Genomic DNA, 7745 nt, shown 5'->3' with positions numbered 1-7745 from the left:
TGATTTTTTTGTTGTACAGCAAATTTGAATTTTAATATATTTAAATTTGTTAATCACTTTTTATTGTGAACAATACTTTTTCTGACTTGCACGGGAAATTCTTCTCAAGAGTGTTGAATAGAAGCAGTGCTACCAGGCAGATTTGATTTTTTCCTGACTGGAAAGGCTGTATCTTAGAATGGTATGTATTGCAAGCTTTTAGTACAAATACCTTTTCAGGTTAAGGAAGTTCCTTTCTACTCCTACTTTGAAAAATAATTTGCTTTCCTTTTCATTTTTTAACATTGAATATCAAAAGTTTTAGGATGTTATTTTCTGCATCTATTAAGAGGGTCATACAGTTCTTGTCTATTTTATAATTTGTTGATTTGGTGAATTATGTTAAAAGATTTCCTAATGTCCAGTTGCCTATGTAGTACTGGGATAAACCCAAATGATCAAATGTAAGTCCATAAAAATATGTCTATTGTGTACATATAAAAACACATATTTATAGATACATGTATATTGCCTGATTCACTTTTGTTCTCTTTTTTTTTTTTTGCGGTACGCGGGCCTCTCGCTGTTGTGGCCTCTCCTGTTGCAGAGTACAGGCTCCGGATGCGCAGGCTTAGCGGCCATGGCTCACGGGCCCAGCCACTCCGCGGCATGTGGGATCTTCCCGGGCCGGGGCACGAACCCGTGTCCCCTGCATCAGCAGGCAGACTCTCAACCACTGCGCCACCAGGGAAGCCCCACTTTTGTTCACATTTAATTGAGGATTTAAAAATCTATATCCATGAGTAAGACCAACTTGTAAAATTCTTTTTTTTATGGCCCATGTTCAGTTTTGGTTTTTTTAAAATTAATAGACCATTTTTTTTAGAGCAGTGTCAGTTTCACATAAAAATGGATTGTAAAGTACAGAGAGTTCTCTTATACTCCATTCCCCCATCTGCAGACAGTTTTCCCTATATTTACATCTTATATTACTGGGGTATATTTGTTACAATTGATGCACTAATATCGATACATTATGATTATTATTAAAGTCCATAGTTTACACCAGGTTTCATTTTTTGTGTTCTACATTCCCCGAGTTTTGACAAAGTTGTATCCACCATTACAGTCTCATGATTAGTTTTACTGCCCTAAAAATCTCCCATGCTCCACCTATTTGCACCTCTCTCCATAACTAGAACTGCCCCCCCAAATCTCAGCAACCACTGATCTTTTTACTGTCTCCACAGTTTCACCTTTTCTAGAGTGTCATATAGTTGAAATCATATGGTAGCCTTTTCACATTGGCTCCGTTCACTTAGCAATGTGCTTTCAAGATTCCTCCATGTCATTTTACAGCTCATTTTAAAATTTCTGAATAATATTCCATTATATAGATGCACACAGTTTGTTTATATATTTACCAGTTGAAGGACATCTCGATTGCTTCCAAGTTTCAGTACTCATGAAGAAAGCTGCTATAAATATTCATGTGTAGGTTTTCATGTGGATATGAACTATTCATGAAATTTCATTTGGACATATTTATTTGGATAAATACCAAGGGGCACGACTTCTAGATTACATGGTAAGAGCATGTTTAATTTTGTTAAAAGACATGCCAAACTGTCTTCCAAAGTGGCTGCACCATTTTGCATCCCCACCAGCACTGATGAGAGTTCCTGTTGCTCCTCATCCTCGTCAGCATTTGGTGTTCTCAGTGTTTTGGATTTTAGCCATTCTATATGTACCTGGTGGTATCTCATTGTTGTTTTCATTTGCACTTCCTTAGTGACGTATGATACTGAGCAGCTTTTCATATACTTATTTCCCATCTCTATATCATCTTTGGTGATGTGTCTGTTCAGGTCTCTTGCCCATTTTTAAACTGGGTTGAGTATTAGAGAAACAGAGAAACAGAACCAATAAGATATATCTAGATTTATCTCTGTGTACATATTTTTGTTTGTTATTGGGTCACTTGATGAAATTTGAACATGGACAATAGATTAACAGAATTGTATCACTATTAAAATTTGATAACTGTAAGGGGGTTATGTAAGAAAATATCCTTTTCTTAGGAAATACACATTGAAGTATTTAAGGGTAAAGGTACATTTATGCAATTCTCAAATAACATCACACACGCATACACATATGGGAGAGAGACAGAGAATACATAACACAATAATGCAAAAGCGGGGGTGAATTGTTTACAATAGGTGAATCTGGGTAAAGGATATTCAGATGCTCTATGTACTGTTCTCACTCCTACAACTTTTCTGTAAGTTTGAAATTATTTCCAAACAAAATGGGTTTTTTTCCCCAAAAAAGAAAAAAGTTGGTCAAAACAAATGCATATCATTGAGAAAAACCAGAACACTGGGCACAAAATCAAAATCTAATGGGCTTGCAGGAAGAAAAAGGTCACATACAAGTAATTAGGAATCAGAAAAGCTTCCTGCTGGAAGCAAGATCATGGAGCAATGCATTCAAACTCATAAGAAAATGTGCTTACAGAATCACAGTGTATCAATGCTGAATATTGCCCTGACCACAGTGACAAGGTACTACTTTGGAAGCACGAGGACGTGGGAAGAGTGTGCACTTGTGGAAGCCAACCCCTCACCCCGACAACAAACCTACGGCTGGTGCCTCATCACAGAAGCAGGATGGACAGCGGAGGTAAAGCACGTTGTCCCATAACTGACATGGTGATCTCCTCTGTAAACCAAGTGCATGATGTGTCTTTGTCAGTAGGGCTGCTGTAACAAAATGCCATAGAATGAGTGCTTAGACAAGATAACTGATCTTCTCACTGTTCTGGAGGCTCGGAGTCTCAGATCAGGGTTCCAGCCAGGGTGGTTGGGTGCTGGTCGGCAGATGGCTGCCTTCTCACTGTGTCCTCACGGGGCAGAGAGAGAGCTCAAGCCCTCCGGTGCCTCTTCTTAGAAGGGCACAAATCCCATCATGAGGGCCCCACCTTCTTGATTTCATACCACCTTACCTCCAAAGGCCCTGCCTCAAATACCATCGCTTTGGGGCTTAGGGCTTCAACACATGAATTTGGGTGGTGGGGGCCATAGACATTCAGTGCATAACAGCATGTGTATGTTTGATGAACATAAAAACTTAAAGCTGCGGTGATAGTTCTTGTCTTGTTTAAATTTTTTAACTAAAGGGATTTTAAATAGGTTAGGTTTCTTCACTGAGTTTGACATCTGATGAGCACCAAACGCCAGATTGGGAGCAGATTTAGGGAGCTCCTTTCTATCCCAAGCATTTTTTTTTCCTAAAGAAAGAATTGGAATTGAATTTTATCACATACTTCTTCTATTTCTTATCTTTAAATCTATTCATCTGCATGTGTTAATTAGTAGTAATAGATTTTTCCAAAGTTAACTGTTTCAATCCTAGTGTGAACTTACTTGTCACTGTTGTTTTTAATATATCGCTAGACTCAGTTTGCTAAAGTTATTTTGAATTTCTTTATTGATGTTCAAAGTGAGTTTGATCTCTTCTCTATATTTTCTGAAAAAAGTATTTGATCTAAATTTTCATATTTTATAGTTTCCTCTAATAATTTTTCAAAACTCTTTTTTCATTAGATGCTGTTTACTTTTTATTTTTCTCAACCTTTTTGAGAGATTCATCATTTAATTGGCATTTTCAAAGAATCTGTTAATAATTTTGTTGATAATCTCTATTATATGTTTATTTTTTCTATATCAGTGATTTTTCTCTCTGTTCTTCTCATTTAGCTAATTTAATTAATGTGCTGTTTTAAAATATTTCAAAGCCTGTGGGCAAAATCTTCAACACCCACTACTAGTAGCTTCAGCCTTCCCTTCCACCACTAGTTCCTGTCTCTCCGTTTCTTCCGGAGCCTGAATCAGCACCTTACTGTCCCCGTGTGGCCTCACCTACTAGCCCCAGGACTCCAGCTTCTGTTCAACCCTCTCCTTGGCCCTGGCTGCTCCTTTTAGGGTAAGTGTGAATGAATTCAGTTGTTCTAATTGCGCCTTTTCATTGAGCACTTTTGTTTTCCAGTGATTAAGAACAAGGAGAATTATTTAATTGTTAACAAAATGATTGTTTTTCAAATTATAACAAGATGTGATCATGGTTCATCATGTAGAAAATAGACACATACAAAAAAGAAAGTAATTGCCTTTAATCACACTCCTCTGGGACAAGCAGTTGAAATCATATTACATCCACTGCACTGGTACAGTTGGCTAACCACACTTCAAATGATAGGAAAACCACTAGGTATTTTCTAAGTAAAGATTTATTGAAATATACTTTATATAAACTAAAAGTCACTCTTTTTATATCAACGTGTGTACATTTTGACAAATGCGTAATTGCATACCTACCACCATAATAAAACTCACTAGCTTTTAATATTATTTGAAACTTCTAATTACATTTACCAAAGCTTTGAAAAATGCACCCACATAACAGCCTATGGGGATGAACCAAATGACTGCTGTTTATTGTCCTAAAGCAGGAGGGTTAAAAGGGAGGAAACGAGTTAACAGGCGTGGAGGACCCCAAAGGAAAGGCTGTGGCCGGGACCAGGCTTACATCCCCACTGCAGATAAACACACCAGATGGGAAACTAGGAGAGAAAAAAGCTGCCCCAGGTGTGAGAGTCTGATGTGGAGCCTCAGTCAGAGATCACTAAGGGCTGAGAAGGGAGGGAGAGATTCCCAGGGAATGGCCCTAAGGTGGGACTTGAAAGATGGGAAAGGTTTAAATTAGAAGAGAGTAGATTTGCAAGTAGGGGCGCTGGGGACTGACTGAGCAGGAGATTAATACCAACAGTAACCTGGCTGGGAAAAGCCTATGCCAGCTGTGGCTGAGTAGACAGCAGAGCGGCAGTCTGGATGGTCTTACTCCATTCAGGCTGCTGTAACACCAAGACTGCATGGCTTATAAACAGCAGGAGTTAGTGCTGACAGTCCTGGAGGCTGGAAGTCGAAGACCAGAGTGCCAGCGTGGTCGGGTTCTGCTGAGAGCCCCCCCCACCCCCCCGCCGGTCACTGACTTCTCGTGTACCCTCACCTGGGGGAAGAGATGAGCTAGCTTTCTCGGGTCTTTTATGAGGGCACTGGTTCCAATCAGGAGGGCTCCACCCTCATGACCTAAACACCTCCAAAGCCCCAGCTCCTAATGCCTTCACTTTGGGGTTTAGGATTTCAACATATGAATTTGGGGAAAACACAAATATTCAGATCATAGTAGAAAGCAAGTTACATTAAGCTACTAAAAGTTGGGAATGAAGACCAGGTATGATTCTAGAGGCGCAACTGAAAGGTCCATGTGGGGGACACGGCAGAGCACAGGCGGGCACTGGGATGCAAGGTTCACGTCCTGGCTCCCCAGTGACATCTGTTACCACCTCTGTTTCCCACCTACATAACAGCAAGATTAAACTGGATGGCCCTAAGAGGCCCTTCTGACTCACATTCAGGACTAGGGGAAACGGGCAGTAGCAATAAGGCTCATTAATACGGTATTTATTGGGCCCTCACTGTATACAAGGCTTTCCACTTCCTATTGCATTCAGCCCTCCTAACAATCATAGCATGTACTATTATGACCATCCTCATGTGTTAGGAAACCGAGGAGCTGAGAAGGCATGTCTGAGGTTATATGTTGAGTGACGTGGCCAGGACCTGAGCCCAGGCAGACCCGCCATCTGAACCACCACCCTCTGTTAGCCCTGTTCCTTAGGTGACAGCAACTGTACACGAGTGAATTATTAGAGGGAGTGGGAGAGGGAATGCACATGAAATTAAACATGATGTACTGGAACAAGAACAGGACTTGGTTCCAGACTATACATCAGGGAACAAGAATAAGGAAAAGGCTGAGATTTCTAGAATGGGAGGCTGGAGGAATGTTGTTACCAGTGACAGAAGGATTTGCAGCTTGGGAAAGGCAGAGAACGTGTATTTCAGAATTATAAGAGGCCTATGTATTCAAAAAATTTAAAACAGAATTACCACATGATCCCGTAATTCCACTTCTGGGAATAACTAAATAATTAAAAGCAGGGTCTCAAAGAGACGTTTGTACACCCATGTTCACAGTGACATCATTCACAACAGCTAAAATGTGGAAAACAGCCCAAGTGTCCATCAATGGATGAAAGGATAAGCAAAATGTGATGTATATATACAATGGAATGTTATTCAGCCTTAAAAGGAAGGAAATTCTGACACCCGCTACAACATGGATAAACCTTGAGGACATTATGCTCAGTGAAATAAGCCAGTCACATAAGGACAGATACTGTAGGATCCCACTTGTATGAGGTACAGACAGAAAGTAGAAAGCTGGTAACCAGAGGCTGGTGGAGGGGCTTCGGGGAGTTTAATGGGTACAGAATTTTAGTGTTGCAAGATGAAAAGAGCTATTGAGATGGACGATGGTAATATATTCACAATATCATGAATATATTTAACACACTGGAGTGTACACTTAAGATAGATAGGGTGGTATATTTTATGTTATATGCATGTTAGCACAGTGTTTAAAAATGAATAAAAAGAGGCCTATGCATTATTTATTTCTTACTTTGATCTTATGAAGAACCTTGCAAATAGCTAAGGCAGGTGTAATACCTACTTTAGTCAAAACTCTTTTGATTGCAAGAGACAGAATGCAACTAAAGTAGAAGATTAGGAGACAGAGAATTTGAGAGTGTAGATACCTCAGGGACGAGTGGGTCCAGACCTCAGATGACATCACTGGGACCTTCCTAGTCATGTCTCTGCTTCATTTTAAGTCTAGAACCCTCCACCCCGGCTGAAGATCGGGTTCTCCAGGTAGGGAGGATGCACAGAGCAGCTCCACCCTCCAAGGGAGGCCACCACTCGGCACCCGTTTATAGGGTCTTGGTAAATACAACTTCTTGACTCACATGCCCAAAACCTGGGCCGTCACTGGCCGACAGGACAGAATATGGCCGCGGCCAGGCAGGCCAGAGCAGTGCATTTGCAGTGAGGAGGGGGGGCCAGGATTCCGGCCCCCAGCACAGGATGAATGGACTGGCCAGACACCGCAAGACCACATAACCCCATTTTAGTTGTACAGATTGGAAACTGCAGCTCAAAAAAGTTATTTGTCAAAACCTATGCAATAGTAAAATGGCTAATAATGCAAATGAGGCACGCCTTGCCTTTTGTGATCCTAATTCTTTCGGACCCCCCGTCTTTCCAGCTTTAGTTTGTGACAGATGCCGGTAAGGATTTTGAGATATCTAAAGAAATTAGCCGCTTTATAGTGATGAGAGCGGCATAATTAACAGCAGTGTAACAAAGAGCACTTCATTTCTAGGGAGCTAGAGGGGTTCAAACCCAGCCCTGCCACCTGGTGGGACCCTGGTACCAAAGTAGCTTAGCGTGAGCGTGGAGCTAAACACTAAGCAAGCAAACAGTAAGAGAAACACGGGAAGTGCCAGGCACAGAGCTCACCTGCCACGAGCACTGCACTGACCACGCCCGGGGACTTCTCATTCCTTCCATCGGGAAGCCTCTCAACAAGGCGAACTCGTGAGACTTAACACCCACACTCAGGCATGAGTCAAAGACGGGACCTGATTGACGCTAGTGGGCCATCGAGGCGGGACAGGAGCCGAGGACTGTTGTCTCTCACAGGGACAGCCCGGACGTGGGGTGTGGGATCGAGGCCTGGCTGTGTCCGCTCTGGCAGCACTGCCCCTGTGTTTCGTGGGGACGTGGATTTGGTGTCTG

Source organism: Delphinapterus leucas, chromosome 14 (genome assembly GCF_059928025.1).
Source record: "Delphinapterus leucas isolate spDelLeu-1000000601 "Yukka" chromosome 14, BTC_Dleu_Yukka2, whole genome shotgun sequence".
NCBI classification, from domain to species: domain Eukaryota; kingdom Metazoa; phylum Chordata; class Mammalia; order Artiodactyla; family Monodontidae; genus Delphinapterus; species Delphinapterus leucas.
The sequence above is the reverse complement of the archived record's forward strand: the minus strand, read 5'-3'. Positions refer to the sequence as shown.